Raw genomic sequence first — 16509 nt, forward strand, 5'->3', positions numbered from 1 at the left:
TGGTGTACTGTAGCTCTCTTCAGTATCCATAGCCACACCAGTCTTGCAGAGCCCTAGGTCAGCAAACTCTGCTGCAATGCTGCTTTTAAAATGTTATCTGTGTTGGCAAAACTACAACCAACACAGTAGAACTTAACATACTGCAGATGACATTCTTGAATTACTGTCTGCTATTAAGTTGCATTCATATTGTGCTATTTCCTCTTCTAGGGCAACAGAAAATACGATAAATGCATTTCCACATAAGCAGCATGAAACCTAGTTGTGTGTTGCGAATTGAGACTAATGCTATTAGAACTTACCTTCTATTTACTAGTGCAACAGTTTTATAAAACATGTTCCAATTCACCATCTCCAACATTTTTCACTTATCTGTTAACTGTTTGAATCAAGAGATGAGACTCCTGTTTTGTCAGTTAAGTCATTTGGGAGATCACCAAAAACTGGATGACAAACAGAAATTATACTGTGAATTGTTAATACATTCAGGTTTAAAATCTGCTGGCATATTTCTATAATATAATGAAAATAAAATGTTCATGTTTAACATGCTGGATTAAAAAAAACAAATTTGCACAATAAAATATCCCCTTGCTTGTTGATATAGACCTTTCTGACTTATCAAATTAATATTCATAGTTTGTTTTCTATTAAATTGTTGGTGGAAATGTTTCAGCACTGGAGACTAAAGTCTTTTTTTATCCACAGAGCAGAGCACACAGGGCCCCCTCAAATCAGCCATGAAGAGCCCATTCTGTGAGCTACACTCAGTCTAGTCTTACTCTTATTAACTTATTAGAATGTATAGTCAAGCATTAGTTTGACTCTTGTTTGCTCTTAGGGGTTAAAGGTTTTTATTTTCTGTCAGCTAACCTTTTCAGTGGAAAGGGTCAAAACAAACAGTAATGACCTGGTTTTGAAATTCAGATAAGATTATTTTGTTTTTAGACGTTATACAATACTGGGAATTATTTCAAAACCTGTTAACTTATGTTGTGTGAAAAAAATGAATACATTTACAGAAAATGGGACAAAACAAAAAGACAGCCTTTTCTAAATCATGCAAGTAAATTGATAAAAAAAAACAAAAACATTTTAAACACTTATTATTATTATTTATTTCTTAGCAGACGCCCTTATCCAGGGCGACTTACAATTGTTACAAGATATCACATTATACATTATTTCACATTATACAGATATCACATTATTTTTACATACAATTACCCATTTATACAGTTGGGTTTTTACTGGAGCAATCTAGGTAAAGTACCTTGCTCAAGGGTACAACAGATGACAGTGCCACTTTTTTTTTTTTTTTTTTTTAAAAGAAGACTGGAACTAAATCAGTTAGTTACCTAATCTATTATTTTGCATGTGTCCCTCCATCCCCCAAAAAACCTGTGTAAAAGGTAGTGCGGCTTGTTACGGATACACAAACGATTAAATATTTTACTCCTGACTTTTACCGTCTTGTTACAGTATTGCCCTTGGATAGAATTACAAGTATATAATATGTACATGTGCTCTTTCCTCCCTGTAAATCAAGACCAAGATCTGCTGTTCTACCAACGTTTGTTTGAGAGTATTAAACATTCTCTTACCTTGAAACTGATAAATCGATTATTGTTTTTCAAGCAGTGGATGCTTTTCCCACTTATGTTCCCAATGGGCATGTAATGTTTTTTGTCATCATGTAGTGGCATGTAGCGCATAAAGCAGGGATAAGATTTACAATGACTTGTTGCCAGTTTTGTGTACTATGCAGTTGAGACAGGAAATTGATTCCATTGCATAAATAATTACTAAATGAATACCAGCCCTACATTTTGTTATTTACCCAGTCGTGGAAGTACAATTGTAAAGTTGCCTCCATAATATACATACCTGTTCAAGCTCTAGTTTGGTTTTCTGCTAATGGTTTACTGCATTTCTTAACGTCTACCTATTTGGTGAAATTGCATTCACCCCAATAAAAATAAAAAATAAAATAATAAATAAAAAAAAAAACTGTACCCAATACCAAAGTCAATAATCAGTGCTCAAAAAGGCTGCCGTGAAACTGAACAGGAACATATACGGTTCTTGCAAGAACACTTCACATTGAGAATGTTCTCAAAAGGAAGGGGCACAGACTGTAACACATTGTTAACACCAGTTCTGCTGTCAGTGATCTTGCCAATCGCAACAGAAAAGCTAGTTTCAGGAACAAATATCAACAGCCAATAAAGGGAGAAGGTGGATAGGTGGCACATGAAAACAACAACAAAACTAGCCAAACATGAAAATCAAGAGTAGGAGGAAGGAGGTCAAAAGCAGCATACAGTACTACACTGACACCGACACCTTGGAAGAAAAAGAAAAAAGAAAACACACGGGCAAAAAATATGTTAACACTGGTAAAGCATACAGATATAACGCCAAATTACAAAATAGCAATGGTCATTGAAATGAGATATAAATTAGCAATTGAAGAAATTAAAGGGTTTAGAATGTGTATTGCACAGTTTCATTTTACAGTATTGGAATGTTAAGCCTGTTATGTCACGATTCAATTTCATTCCTTTCTGCAGTACTTGACAACTGTAAATTGACATTAATATTATTATTATTGTCGGGGACGAATTGTTGTGCACCCATTGCTTACCTGAACATTAAGTAAATCCTAGAACACTTTGCTGCCGATTTAGACAGCTCTTCCTCCTTCTTTCTTTTTAAATGTTTTTGAGTTGGCACAGGGTTCACAGACCAAAAATCACAGTGACACTGCCAGTGAATACGTGCGATTGAAAAATCCTGGGAGCGTGGTCATATTGAGCTCAGTCTAACATAACAGCATCCCTCCCTCTGTTTGCCCGTCATTAACCAATGATACAGTACGTCTTTCTCGTGGCTTAGTGCTGGGAGGGGAGCAGTAAAAACAACGGCAACAATAATACATTATGATAATGACTCGTTTTCTCGCAGGATGAGATTAGACAGAATTAAATTAAATTGGGACAGAACGGGCCAGCTGACGAGGAGCAAGTTTGAGAATGGGATGTAGATCACGATGTGCTGGTGCTGATGGACACTGGCGGCAATGATGGATGGGCTTACAGGCAACTTTTGTCGTAAGTTTTTTTAAATTTGGGAGGCATTGCGGCAAGCAGCTTGGGCACGTCGGCAATTGCTGCCGGTGCCGTCGGTTATTTCGCACCATGTTAATTGTAATCATATCGGTCAACTTTTATGAATCAATCGCATATAAGAATCAAATTATCAAACAGAGTGTGTTGTATTTGATTAAGACATTTCAATTGTATCTTTCTACTGCTATTTCAAGTATGTGAATGTTATTTTGTTTTGTTGTGATACCTTATCATTTTCAAATTATTAGCTTAGTTTACAATGTAGAATTTTTTTCCATTTAAAATGTAATATTTAGTGAATGGGAACTGATGTACAGCTGATGTACAGTGTTTTATGTATTCTGATTGTCTATTGAATAAAGTTTTAAAGCTAGTTTTCAGTGCTTTTTTAGGTTAGTAAAGGGGGCTAATGATGGTGTGGGATCTAAGTATCTGCCATTGAGCCAATTAAAATAGGACTCTTGTGGCAAGTTTTCTGCAAATGTTCACCACATGTTTGCAGCAAACTTGCCACTAGTTTGCCAGAAGGTCTATATTTGCATAAGGGAAATGCTACATATTTATTTAAAATAAAAAAAATAACACAGGGAAGTAATGTTATAAATGATTTATTTATTTATGTATGGGCTTTGTTTGTTCTTTTCTCACAATTTACAGTACAAGCACTGCTGTTTCTTATCTGATGAGATCAAATGCGATCCACGATTTATTTTATTTATAGTAAAATGAAATTGTCCTGAACTGTTGGTGTATAGTCTATAAAACAATAAATAAAATAATACATTCTAATTATATTTGTACTGACTCAGTTCTTAAATTTGTTACAAATTTAAAAAAATAAATAAATAAAAATAATAATAAAATAAATTAAGGGCATGGTATAGTATGCAGGGTACTGTGGTGATTGAAGTCCTGCACTGATGATGACCTCATAATCAAAAGGAATAGAAAAAAAAAACATGTACGGTAAAAATAGCCCAAAAATAGCCAAACCGGCAAAGACAATATTTACCCACTAGATGTTTTAAAAACAAGCCAATTTTGGCTGGAAAACCACCAAATCTGGCAGCCCTTGTTACAAGACTAGCAACACCACAATGCCTACTTTTAACATTAGCCCAACCCCCTTATTGGCCGCACATCCCATTGGCCTTCAGCCGCACACTAGGACCAATGGGCTCAGACAAACAATAGCCAATGAGGACAGACAGACAACAGCCAATCACAGGGGAGACATAGCAGATGTCCATACGCAGGCTAGGATTACACAGACACAGGTAAACAAATCAGCAGCGGAAAATACAGAGCGGGAGGAGAACACAATTACAGCGGAAATTACAGTACAGAAACACAACTGCACAGAGCGCTACAATAGAATTACATTTTTAAATTTGGGAAGTGTATACAAAAAACACTTTAAATAAATACTTGCAATCATAGTTGCCAAGGCTCAGCCGTTCCCATAGATACGATCTGAAGGGAAACAGAAGCTCTAACTAGCCCTTGCGCAGATGTATAATTTAGAGCGAGTCGTTTGGGAATTAAAATTGTGATGGAAAAGAGACGCTTGTTTCTAAAATGCCTAAACCTAAACACTGACAAAATAATGATGAGCAGATTTTGCCACTGTCGGCTGGAATGCGAGTCAAAAGATACCGTCATTAAGCATTAGCTGTTTATTCCTTTTGGGGAAAATATGGCTTGTTTGCTTATATTTTGTATTAGTATGTGTGGAAGGGTGGTGGGCAATTCACTGACACACACAGGAGACAGAAGTTTATTTGAAAACACCGCACTGGTGCCCAGTTTTATTATTTTTGATGTTTTTCTTTTAGCCCACAGAGGACAATGTTGTCTATGGCCTGAGTACCGACGACGGTACACAGGACCACAGGAATACCAATACTGGTAAACAGTAAAAACACTGGCGCACACACAGGTGCTCAAAATAATAATGAAAACAAAAGGCGAAATGAAAATGGAAAATAAAACACAGTAATAAAACTACAAAATAAAAGGTGCTGCTTACGCAGTGCCCCCACTGCCGCTAAGCCGGTCAGTACGGGCCCCCGACCTACGCTCAGATATTTCTATACACTGGGGTGGCCAGAGTTCCCCGTATACCTACACACGTCCCCTCGGGTACGTAATTATTTCTTTGAATTTTTAAATTATTTTAAGGCAGACTGTCTCCCTCAGCTGGGCTTGCCTGGTCCTTGTTTTACACTGGTGTCTTCTGCCAGCATCACTGTATATAACCAAGTTGCGCAGTTCTTATGGGCTGAGCAATCTCCCAAGGCCTGTCTCTCAGCCACTCAGAGAGAGGGAAAGCCAACACACCCTCTTCCCCACCTCTCCGTGTCATCGCCATGACTGACAGGCGGATCTTACGAGACTGCTGCCCTCTTCCTGCAGTACCACGCATGTGCCAGATAGTCAACACAGATCTCCCCCGTTACAGTATGCAAATTCTTTGTTTTATTTCACGTGGTCCAAACTTTGCACTGGAGCAAATATACTGTTATATACTTGTATACCTCCCCAAGCTTGAAATACAATTCCTATTGTTTCTATTTTTTAAATGGATAGGTTGCTGTATGTGCAATTATTAGCCCCACAATAGTAGGGCAGTGTAAACACACACACACACACATATATATATATATATATATGATCTTATTGTATTTTTATAGAGGGCATGGGCATTATTTACTTTAAGTAGGCAGTTAATGAAAGAGGGGGGACTGCACAGGTAGTGGACAAAAAAAATGGAAACACCTGGGTAAATGAGGGACACCAAGTATATTGAAAGCAAGGGCTTCCACACAGGTGTGGCTCATGCGTTAATTAAGCAAATAACATCCCAGCATGTTTAGGGTCATGTATAAAAATGCTGGACAGGCCTGGTTGCCTATAATTATGGCTAGCATGGCTGCAAGAGGAGACCTCAGTGACTTTGAAAGAGGGGTGATTGTTGGGGCGCGTTTGGCAGGAGCTTCAGTGACCAAGACAGCTCAACTTGCTGATGTTTCACGAGCAACGGTGTCTAAGGTGATGTTGGCATGGAACTCCGAGGGAAAGACATCATCAGCAAAGGGCTGGCGGGAGCCTTCTTGGCCAGAGGAGAGAGCAGTCTCGATGGCAGACTATTCAGCAGCCTCGGGAACCAGAAAACACATAAGATAGATTGGCTTGACGGAGTGCATGACAGGCTCTGCGGAGCGGCAGTCATGTAGGAATAGGCTCTTACGCTGAAGAACCTGGAAAAGGAATGATCAAATAGGGAGCTGGAAATAGAGCCCAGTCTCAGTTTGATAAAGAGCAGGAGCTGCTAAAGGATAGCGTGTGTGGCCAGGGGTCCCCTCTGACTCACGCGGTGAGAACCCCCCCTCGGCGGAGGAGCGGATGGCGATGGCCATAGAGGTCGGTGAAGTGAGCTTCACTTACCCCTAAAGGTTGGACCCCCGGATCCCTGCATAACCCCACACCTGTGGGACAAACAATAGTTCACGTGCCAATGCATAACATTTATGAAAGGAGGAAAAAAGGACATACTAGACAAACAAGATTGATTAATCTGTGATTTTTGGACGAAAGAATGGGTAGAGTGAAATTATTTGTTTACCTGCTGCACAGGCTTAACTGGCGATGCAGCTGCTGCAGACAGAAAAAGAAGCTGAAGGATGAGAAATCTTCGGAGCAGGTAGGAAAATTGTTCTAAATCATCTGAGTCGGACAAGAGAACGAGAAGACGAAGTTTAGACATTAGTAAAGGGAGAAAGTTTAAGCATGTTTGATGGCGTCTGAGAGATTGCTAGAAAGCGAAAACACTAGATGAGAAAACAAACTGAAAACGCTAGACAGCAAGCTGTGTGAGATTCAGACTTAAATAGAAAATAGGAGAAGATTGACAGGGAAAGTAGGGTGGAGCCCCGGATCTCGTCCCCCGAAATACGCCTATAGGCTATCACATGACGTATACTGTACTATTATTGATCTATTTGATTTATTAATGTATATCTGAAATAAATACGAAATTTGTGAAAAATAAAAAATATATATATAATAAAAATAATTTCACGGGGCTCTACTAATATAACATGGAAATTAGAAAGTATTTTAACAGTGCATGTAAAACGTTAAACCACGCGCTTGTCAAATCATCTTGCTAGAAAATGGCATCAGAGGAGGGAACAAGTGGATTCGATAGATGGATCTTCAAATTATACTTAACCAAACCAAAAAAAAAAATACAAAAGTAAATGTAACCTGATGGAAACTTTCCTTGAACTATTTGTTACTGTAACCACTGTAACACAGCAGAACTCAGCATACTGCAGATAACATTCTTGAATTACTGTAACTATAACCAGTTACATTTTCTTCAAAGTCATGTTGAATAGTTTTGTTTTTTTTTTCTTCAAAAAATGCTATTGATTCTAAAGTATGTTCTGGTAAACAAAAACCTAGATGGTTGGCACAGGATGATTCAGTAGGGTGGTTGCTGTTGGTGTAATTTCCCAGATGAGATCAATTCATCCTGGATGCAAGCCTCAAATTAATGAAAGGACCATTGGGACCAAAGTTAGACAGGTGCAGACAGAAATACAAGCCCCTAAGAGAAATACAAGCCAGAACAGAACCAGGGGCTACAGGTGGAAGCTGAAGGGTATATTAACAGAGGGGAGAAGGAGCTTTTTCACAGAAAGGCTGGTGAGCCATTGGAACAATCTGCCGGACAGAGTTGTTGAAGCACAGACTATCGGATACTGTCATGAACAATAGTGTAGTACCCTATCTGTGACCACAATAAGAGCTTTAGCTAGCCGCCTGGAGGAAGGGCACTCCGTCTAGCCAAGGATTCCCAGAGCTTTCACTTCCCCTACTAACCTGGTTAGGGTTTTTTTGTTTTTCCTCTCGAGTGCTAACGGACCACGCTGGCATCAAAGCGTGCAAGCATAGGCGGGCCGAATGGCCTTTTCTCGTTCTTGAATTTCCTATGTTTTTATGTAAAAATTGGGCATGAAATTTTTCTGAGCCTATGTGTATTCAGTAGGGCTGTAACGAAAGGTACATTTTGACCTTCAAAAGTTCGGAACACATTACTGAAGGAAAATTCGAACCTTCGATATTAGCTACTAGTTTATATTTGATTGAAAATCCTATTATGACTAAAACATTCACATGTAGTTTAAAAATACGTTATATAGAACAGTAATCTTGTTGTAATTTAAATACAAATTGTTGCGATATATACAGTAAGAACTGCAGCTGACTTAGGCAAAACAAAGTTTTATTTAACAGTCACCATACCAAGCAGATTATCAGTCAGTGACATTTTACTACTTTAATACTACTACCAATACAAATAAAAATTCTAATAATAATTCTATGAACTTACGTGCGGCTTATCAAGTGATCCCGGAGATTGGTTGTGCCTATGATACGAGTCGCTTGCACAGTTTGCATTCAACTTTTTTTGGCCATATGAACATTTAACATAAAAAAGACAGTTCTTTCAATACAGTTTACACTATATAACACTTTGCTGTCGAGATGGCAAATGAAAAAATTAAAGTTCTGCCCTGGATATCATGAGCTGGAGACAGTACTCAGTTTTCAAAATTAAAATAGATTAGTGTTAGTGTTTCATACTTATACTACCACAGCACTTCTCTTACAATGTCTTGTACACTAGGTATTCAGTACATATTTTACTGAAGCACTACAACTGCTATCCAGTGCTTTGGCATAATATACCCTGCTCTAATACACGGCAGCTGCGCCATATGGAGTTGCTACGTATAATGATTTGGTAGTGGATTTTAATATAACAACTTTTGTTTTAGTAATATGCATTATATAAATCAAAAGATCGAATTTTGCATGTGAGTGACATTTAATGTGTGATTTATAGTATTAAACACATTGTCAAACGGTTTCTGTTAACTGAGAAGGATAAAGAAAAAAAATATACAGTACATGAATGCAACCTGACGAACCGTCGAAGGTTCAGAACTACCTTCGAATTCCTGGCTAGCGAGCGAACCTTCGAACACAGCGCTAGTATTCAGTAAAACAAAGAGAAAGAGTGTTATCTGATGCATTGTTGTTTTACATATTCTTCTGTGTGACCATGTCTATCTATCTATCCCATTCAAGTCATATGAACTGGTGCAGATCTACATACTCCATCTCTTTAGGTTAGAGTTAGGGTTAGGGTTAGGGTTAGGCACCTTTGTAAGAATTGTAAGAAATATATAATATGTAACAGTGCAGATTTTGTTTGCTATTTAAAAAGAGTATTGTGCTATTTGTGGTCTGCAATTGTATTTGTATACTTGGAAGACTTCATTAGTTACTGGAAATATTCTCAGGAATTTCCGTTCAATCTTCAGTGCTGGAGAGGCAAGATTCCCCACGCATTTAACTGTACTCACACTGAAGCTGATTTTTCAGGGAGGATAACATGATGAAATACCACAGTAATTCTGTCTGAATCTCTCAAAGTATGAAGTAATTTGGTTATTTGAACTTTTTAAGGTGCTTTGACCTAGATTTTTCACTTCTCCTTATTAGGGTGGGTTGAAAATGCCAATTTATTTAAGTTATATATCCCAATAAAAGGACAATGAAATAATTATAAAACAGATTTCATTACAGAAAGTGTAATTATAGCATCATTTTTGATCCTACTAGAGTTAATAAGTCATACCTTATCATTACAGTACAGTGGATAATAGGCCACCTGCATCCCTATACTTTCCATAAGAGCAAACCGTAAGAGCAGACTTTTAACCTCAGCACAGTATTTAACAGATTGCTACATGCCTCACTAAATTAATTAAAATACAGTTTAAGTTTCTTAATATGACATTTCCACATTTTCAAACAATGTACAGTGTGTGTATTGCTGCAGTACCCCCAAATTAATCTGGCACAGGGTCATTAATGTGTTCTTTGTATGGCAGTAGAGAATTAACGTCACTGAAACAAGCCAAAGGGTTCTGCAAGCTAGCAAAAAGGTTGCCCTGACAACAGGCTTTATTAACAATGCAAGATCATTTCCTGCATTTGCTGCAGACAGCCAAGTGACCTGCTAATTTGCATAAACTGTCCTTTTCATCTGCCATTGATTATATCCCTATACACCTGTGAGTTTTAAGAATATTATGTACAAACATGAGACCTTATTAACTGCAAAATGGAACCAAAAAAGAAATACAATGTCATTTAAAATGACATTAGCCTTCCCTTCCCCATTGTGAACACATCTTAACAATCCTTTGCAATCAAATCATCAGCTTTCCAGCTAACACTATTTAATATACACTTCCTTCAAAACCAGGCTAGTTTTCAGCCTCCTTCTTTGAAGTATATATGTGATCACATGCTCCATAAAGATAAGCATTACTTGACAGCAATTACAAAAGACATTGCAAAGAAAATCTAATTTTCAGACAAATGAAAGATTCAGACAATGAAAATGAATTTATTGCACTGTACGTTCCTTTCTTTTACCGTATGTTGCCCTTGAAAGATAATTACAGTAAAGATGGTGACAGTCAGGGGCATATTTTATATATTAAAGGTCATATAAAATTGCTAAATATATATTACAGGAAAACAGGTAGGCTTACTAAAACAATTACCAGTTTCTTTTTTAAACCCTCATTACTTTAGCTATTGCTACAGCAAAGCAGCTTCCCCTTGGAAAATGCCTATTGTTGGATAACAGGAAACATCAATCATCGGAAATAATCTTTGCCAGCTTTTTTGAAAAAGACACTAGAAGTCATATTTCAGACTAAACTGTTGAATAGACTTTAAAATGTCAATATACTATAATGAATTATTTTAAACCACACAGTTTACTGTAAATCATTATCCCACTATTTAAATTGAACAGTGTAAGTTCAATGCAGCCCTGGGGTGAAATTTATTTACAAATTGTTAATAAATAATGAACACATTTAATTTCACTTTTTTGCGTAATGTAATTCTTATAAATTTTGGCACTGTGAATAAAATATATTTTGGGTGAGTAAAATGCAACATTACCTTGAAGTCCTTCCAATCAATACTGTACATACTTAATGCTAACTTATACGGTTTTTGCATTAACTACAGCCTTCCATTTTAACTGTAATGTTACTGTAAAAAAAACCTGATCTTCCAATAAAAACCTCCCTTTCCTTACCTGAAAAAATCCAACAGTCTTTTTCGCAGCCATTTAGTGCTGCCTTAAGAATATTATAGCCTAGGAAGTTGCTACTCTCAATGTAGTTAGCGACTGTGTTCATCGAGTCTCATCCCACTAATAGTAGGCTGTTACAGATTTTATAGTGTTCCTTTCTCAGTCTCTTGTGCTCTTGCTTTTCTAGTTGACAGACATGCTACCTAAAAAATTCAAAACAAACCAACAAAAAATTCCAACAACATATTTTTAAAAACTGTACCGATACTGCATGAATACAAATAAAATAAACTATAATATTGCATTCCTTATTGACCGCCTTGCTATAGTAATATAAAGCATCCCAAACTCTGAATATTGTATTTATTATATAGATTTACCTTACAAAAATGTGGTTGGTACATAATTGGTAGGTTAGGTTGAGGGGGACCAAGACGGCACAGAGAAATTCTAAGGATCAAGAATCCAGTTGCTTATTCACTATTTACAAAAACGCATTGCAAGAGAGTGAATTCAAACATGTTTTTTTTGTTTTATTTTGTTTTAATTGAAAACCCAGACTTATTGGTCACATGTTTCTGACAATTCCCAGGCAGGCTACAATTAGCTGTATCAGTATTTCTATGATCCATTTTCTAGCTGCTGCATGCAGTATAGTCACAATTGACCATGGAGACGCCTGGACTCAACAAAGCAGAAGAAGCTTGATAATATACAAACTCAAGCTGTGCAGCAAAATTGCTATGCATTAAATTTAAATATCATATGTAATTCATATATTTTCAATGTGTAAAACATCCAGTATGCAGCTTATCTGAAGCGTTGCTTATAATTATAGCAACAGCATTTTCCTTGGAAACTCAAAAAATCATCTCATTGTATAACCTGTTTTGATGTTTAAGTTCAAAAAGGGTTATTTCGCACCCTGATTTAACGTAAACAAAATGAAGTAATATTTTATTTCATAAGCTACAAACAGCAAAATCTCAGCAATCAAAGATACAATAAAAAAGGAGGGACAGGGACCCAAACACAACTAGTGATTTTCTTTTTCTTTTTTGGTAGAGATGGGAGTCAATTCAGGGCTGTATCCTTATCACGGAATAATGTAATTTACTCTGCCATGTGTGGTATCATAAAAATCCTTATTAATCATAATTTGACACCGATTCTACACCTGTGATGTTCTTTGCAGCCTTGCCAAAGAAGGCTCACCCACTATTTTGATACGGTTGCAAAGATTTGCCCCAGTTTTTCTGAAAGGAATAAAACTGGCAAGAAAGAACAAAGGCTAAAATGATCCTATAAAACATGTTAGTTACTTCTTAGTTTAGTAATATTAATGTTGCTCAAGCAGGCACCTGCAGGGCTGGACTTTGTGTTCATTGACCTTCAGTTCTCCTGAGCTGCTATGGAGAATTGCTGCGGGGAGGAAATGTACTGTAATTCGAATTTCTAATTTGTGAAGAAAATCGTAGGTACTGATGATGGTTGTATCGGCCAAATCCAGTTGTTACTAAGTTGTGGGATGTTACTAAAGAAGGCAACTAGAACTGGCTGCCAGACACAACTGCGATCAGCATGACCACTTCATTAAGCCTTGGCTCATAATTAATGTGCAGAGCTGGGGCCTTTAGTTAAAACAATTTGAAACATACAGTCATTTTCTGAAAATAATTTGCACCTGGTGTATTGCATGCACTCTGTGCACCCCTTTGTGAAATGCTTGCTCACTCCTTTGTGAAATACTCATACGATTTGACTGGGAAAAGATAACGTAGGTTTATTGGAGCTCACAAAAATATATAAAACGGTAACCTTTTCACTTAATTATTGAGCTTATTGCTTCATTTAAATTGTTTTCTTGTTAAGTTTGTCAGGGCATTTTGTTGATGGACGTCATTTTTGTTTTTCACTGTTCAACATTTTTTGAATGCAACTGTTCATTTTAACCATTTTTTTTTTTTTTTTTTTTTTTACACACAGTACTCACACACGGTTCGGTCTCCATCATAACGGTTGCATGAAACAGGAGTGTAATAATCCAGCACCTCTGCACTTAAGCATCTATGTATCAGCTGACAACAGCTGATATCCCATTATGCCTTTCTTCTTAAAGGCGTACAGCCTCTATAAATGAACCCCCAATATCTCTCACAAGCACCTGGGTACATATTGTTACAATATCACAACAAAACGAATATGCTTTTTTTTTTTTTTTTTGGTGCATATGTATAGCTATTATGTACTATATATCACTTTACAGTACAATAATACGACAGAAAATGGACTTAATGATAACACCCCAAAATAATCTTAATATTTTTTTTATAAAGTAGCCGGCGCAAACATAGTATTAGGCGGTGGATTGCGCCGATCGCTGGTTTATTTTGACTCCCTGCATTCATTCTCACTATTCTTCCTTTGAAAATAATTGGTTATTTTTTTAGCAGTCATTTTTAACGTTTTAGCCTCTCAAAGTGCTTAACACAAAAAACCCGCTCCTTCAACTCTCTGACTGGTTAAATGTTGTGTCAAGATGTAACACAGCTGTCATGTGGTTCCAAGATTTTTTTTCATCCAGTAATGCGCAACTGATCTAGTCTTCTAGAAGCACAGTCAATCCTTCAGGCACAATCAGGCACAGTAGCATCTGCAAGACAGGTTTTTTCAGCCGGGCGACGACAGCCACTTTGCCGGGCGGCCCGCCCAGCTGAAAAGTCCTGGGGAGAATCCTGCCTGTGGCTGTACAGGAAACACCGCTTCTCTCCTGCTGATAGCCATGATGAAAAGCAGTCAATCTGCAAAGAAAAATCCTATTTTCTGCCACGTGGCCAGGCCTCCAGTTGGAATGATATCCAGTTATGGGAATCAGCTAGACCAGACTAAGCAGCGGATACAAATATTAGATCTGAAAGCAACACAGCCAACACCTCAGTTAGCAAGCAGCTTGGGAGGCACATCAGTCTATGCAGCACTGCAGAGGTAAAACTCAGCCAGCCACTGCAGTGAAGCCAGGCCAGTCTACAAGCAACAGCAGCTACAGTATAACAAAATAGACCCAAGCACGTAGCAACTCAAAGGAACAAGGGCATCAAGGGAGATGGACTGTAAATACAGGACAGAAATCTCTGGATTACACAAAAGGTTTGGTTAAGGGAAGTCCTGTAGTGAATACTTATCCAGTGCAAGTAGCATGAAGTATTAGAGTCATTGAGTATTAACTGTCATTTTTCCTATGCCACACAGTAGAATAGGGCTCAGCAGGAATGTGTTCAGAGTTGAAGTGAGGTTGTACTGTATTACTGTAATTCCATAGCTGTGTTTCTACAGAGATTAATCATAGACTCATACAGTATAGTGTATATCAAACACTGCTGTAGCAAACAGGCTTTAAATACTTTAAATAACTTCAGTTATCAATACAACTTAAGTAGGACATGGACGACATAAGACGGACATAGAATGTGGGCTCTGTGGATGATTTGTTTTAATATACCTTAAAATACGAAGATATTCAAAAGCTAGTCACGGTATTGATTAGCCCAGCAGTTACCAAATTAGGTGGCATGCTGTCCATGATACTAGAAATGACACGAAGCAGGTGTGTGTTGGTAATTAATGCAGAAATGTGTTGTTTTTTTATTTTATTTATTTATTTATTTATTTATTTATTTATTTATTTATTTATTTCTTAGCAGATGCTAAAAAAAAATTACACATAATTACCCATTTATACAGTTGGGTTTTTACTGGAGCAATCTAGGTAAAGTACCTTGCTCAAGGGTATAGCAGCAGTGTCCCCCACCTGGGATTGAACCCACGACCCTCCGGTCAAGAGTCCAGAGCCCTAACCACTACTTTACAGAGACTCCTATGCTATAAGCTCACTTCACAACTGATACATACTTTCAAAAGGTGTATGGCAGAATAATAGTATTTACCTGAGTGTGTGTCAGGTCGTCTCAGGTTGAGAGCAGGTGTTTGCAGTCTCCTTTTTCTCATTTACTTCCTGGGGCTCTTTGGCGGGACTGACACCTAGAAACCAATCACAATAAACATAAACTTGCCATTTAAATATTGGCAAATATTTACAAAGGGATATTAATCCTGTTGTTTTCTATTCTGTTTGCACCTGTGATATTTAACACAGATTTAGTTTATGCAAGAGAAATGAAAAAGTTCATATGAGTTATTTATTGTTTGTTTTGTGGCAGTACTATAAAAAGTTAGAAAGATAACCAACATATTTTGTAAATAAATACAATGTTTGAAACCGATAGGATTGGTGTCTTTAATTTGAGGACAGGTAATACAAATCGAGTAAATCCCCTGTGCTCGAATTATCGACTCATAATAACACCATAATCAGCCATAATGTCTGGCTTATTAACCTGTTTCACAGATGGGGTTTCCTGAGGCACTAGACAGAGGACCAAATGGAAAGGCCCCAAGGTCACACAGGAAGTCTGGAGCTGTCTAGGATTCTAACATAGGTACTGCACTCTATTGTACAAAAAAATCTATCCATCCATCTATCCATCTATATATATATATATATATATATATATATATATATATATATATATATATATATATATAGTAACACAGCAGGGAGGGGGTTAATATCCTCCCTGCATAAAACATGTGCGTATGGATATTTTTGCTAATTGTTTTATTAGTAATTATACCCTGCACCTGGTGATCATTGTAAATTAGAGCCAGGTGCAGGGTATATAAAGGAAGCAGCCAGTCTGTTCAGGGCTGCTGGTGTGTTTAGAAGCCCGCTTGACAGTGTGCTCAAGCATACAAAGAAAAGGTAGTGTAAAAACCTTTTTTGTTTTTGTGTTAAACCTGTGTGGTTTGGTGTGTTTGTTTGGCAGGTAAACGGCTTAGCCGTCCTGCGAGCTAGTCAGGGACCTGCCTGTATAGTCAGTGCTCCAACACATTTCCTGTGTCCTGGGTCTGCTTTTAAAGGGGCAAACGAACGACCGTGAGTGCCGGTCGGTTACGAATATATATATATATATATATATATATATATATATATATATATATATATACACACACACACACACACACAGATACAAAGTGCTCCTTCGCTATAAGGCTCTCAGTTATAATGCACCACTAGTGATTCATGCAATATTTCTACAGTAAATACAGTACCGGTGTTGTTCA

General features: G+C 37.3%; 1 protein-coding gene across 5 annotated transcripts in view; it reads right to left on the reverse strand.

Annotated features, from left to right (window-relative positions):
- LOC117399687 (protein FAM110B-like) overlaps positions 1-16509 on the reverse strand; it is a 61681-nt gene that overhangs the window by 11002 nt on the left and 34170 nt on the right. For 3 of the 5 annotated variants that reach the window (XM_033999017.3, XM_059022171.1, XM_033999018.3), the window contains exon 2: positions 15273-15366. The exons of the other annotated variants lie outside the window; for them this stretch is intronic. The gene's annotated coding sequence lies outside the window, so the exon portion shown is untranslated. The remainder of the gene's footprint in view (positions 1-15272; positions 15367-16509) is intronic. 5 annotated transcript variants of the gene reach the window in all.

This window comes from Acipenser ruthenus, chromosome 4 (assembly GCF_902713425.1).
Source record: "Acipenser ruthenus chromosome 4, fAciRut3.2 maternal haplotype, whole genome shotgun sequence".
NCBI lineage: Eukaryota > Metazoa > Chordata > Actinopteri > Acipenseriformes > Acipenseridae > Acipenser > Acipenser ruthenus.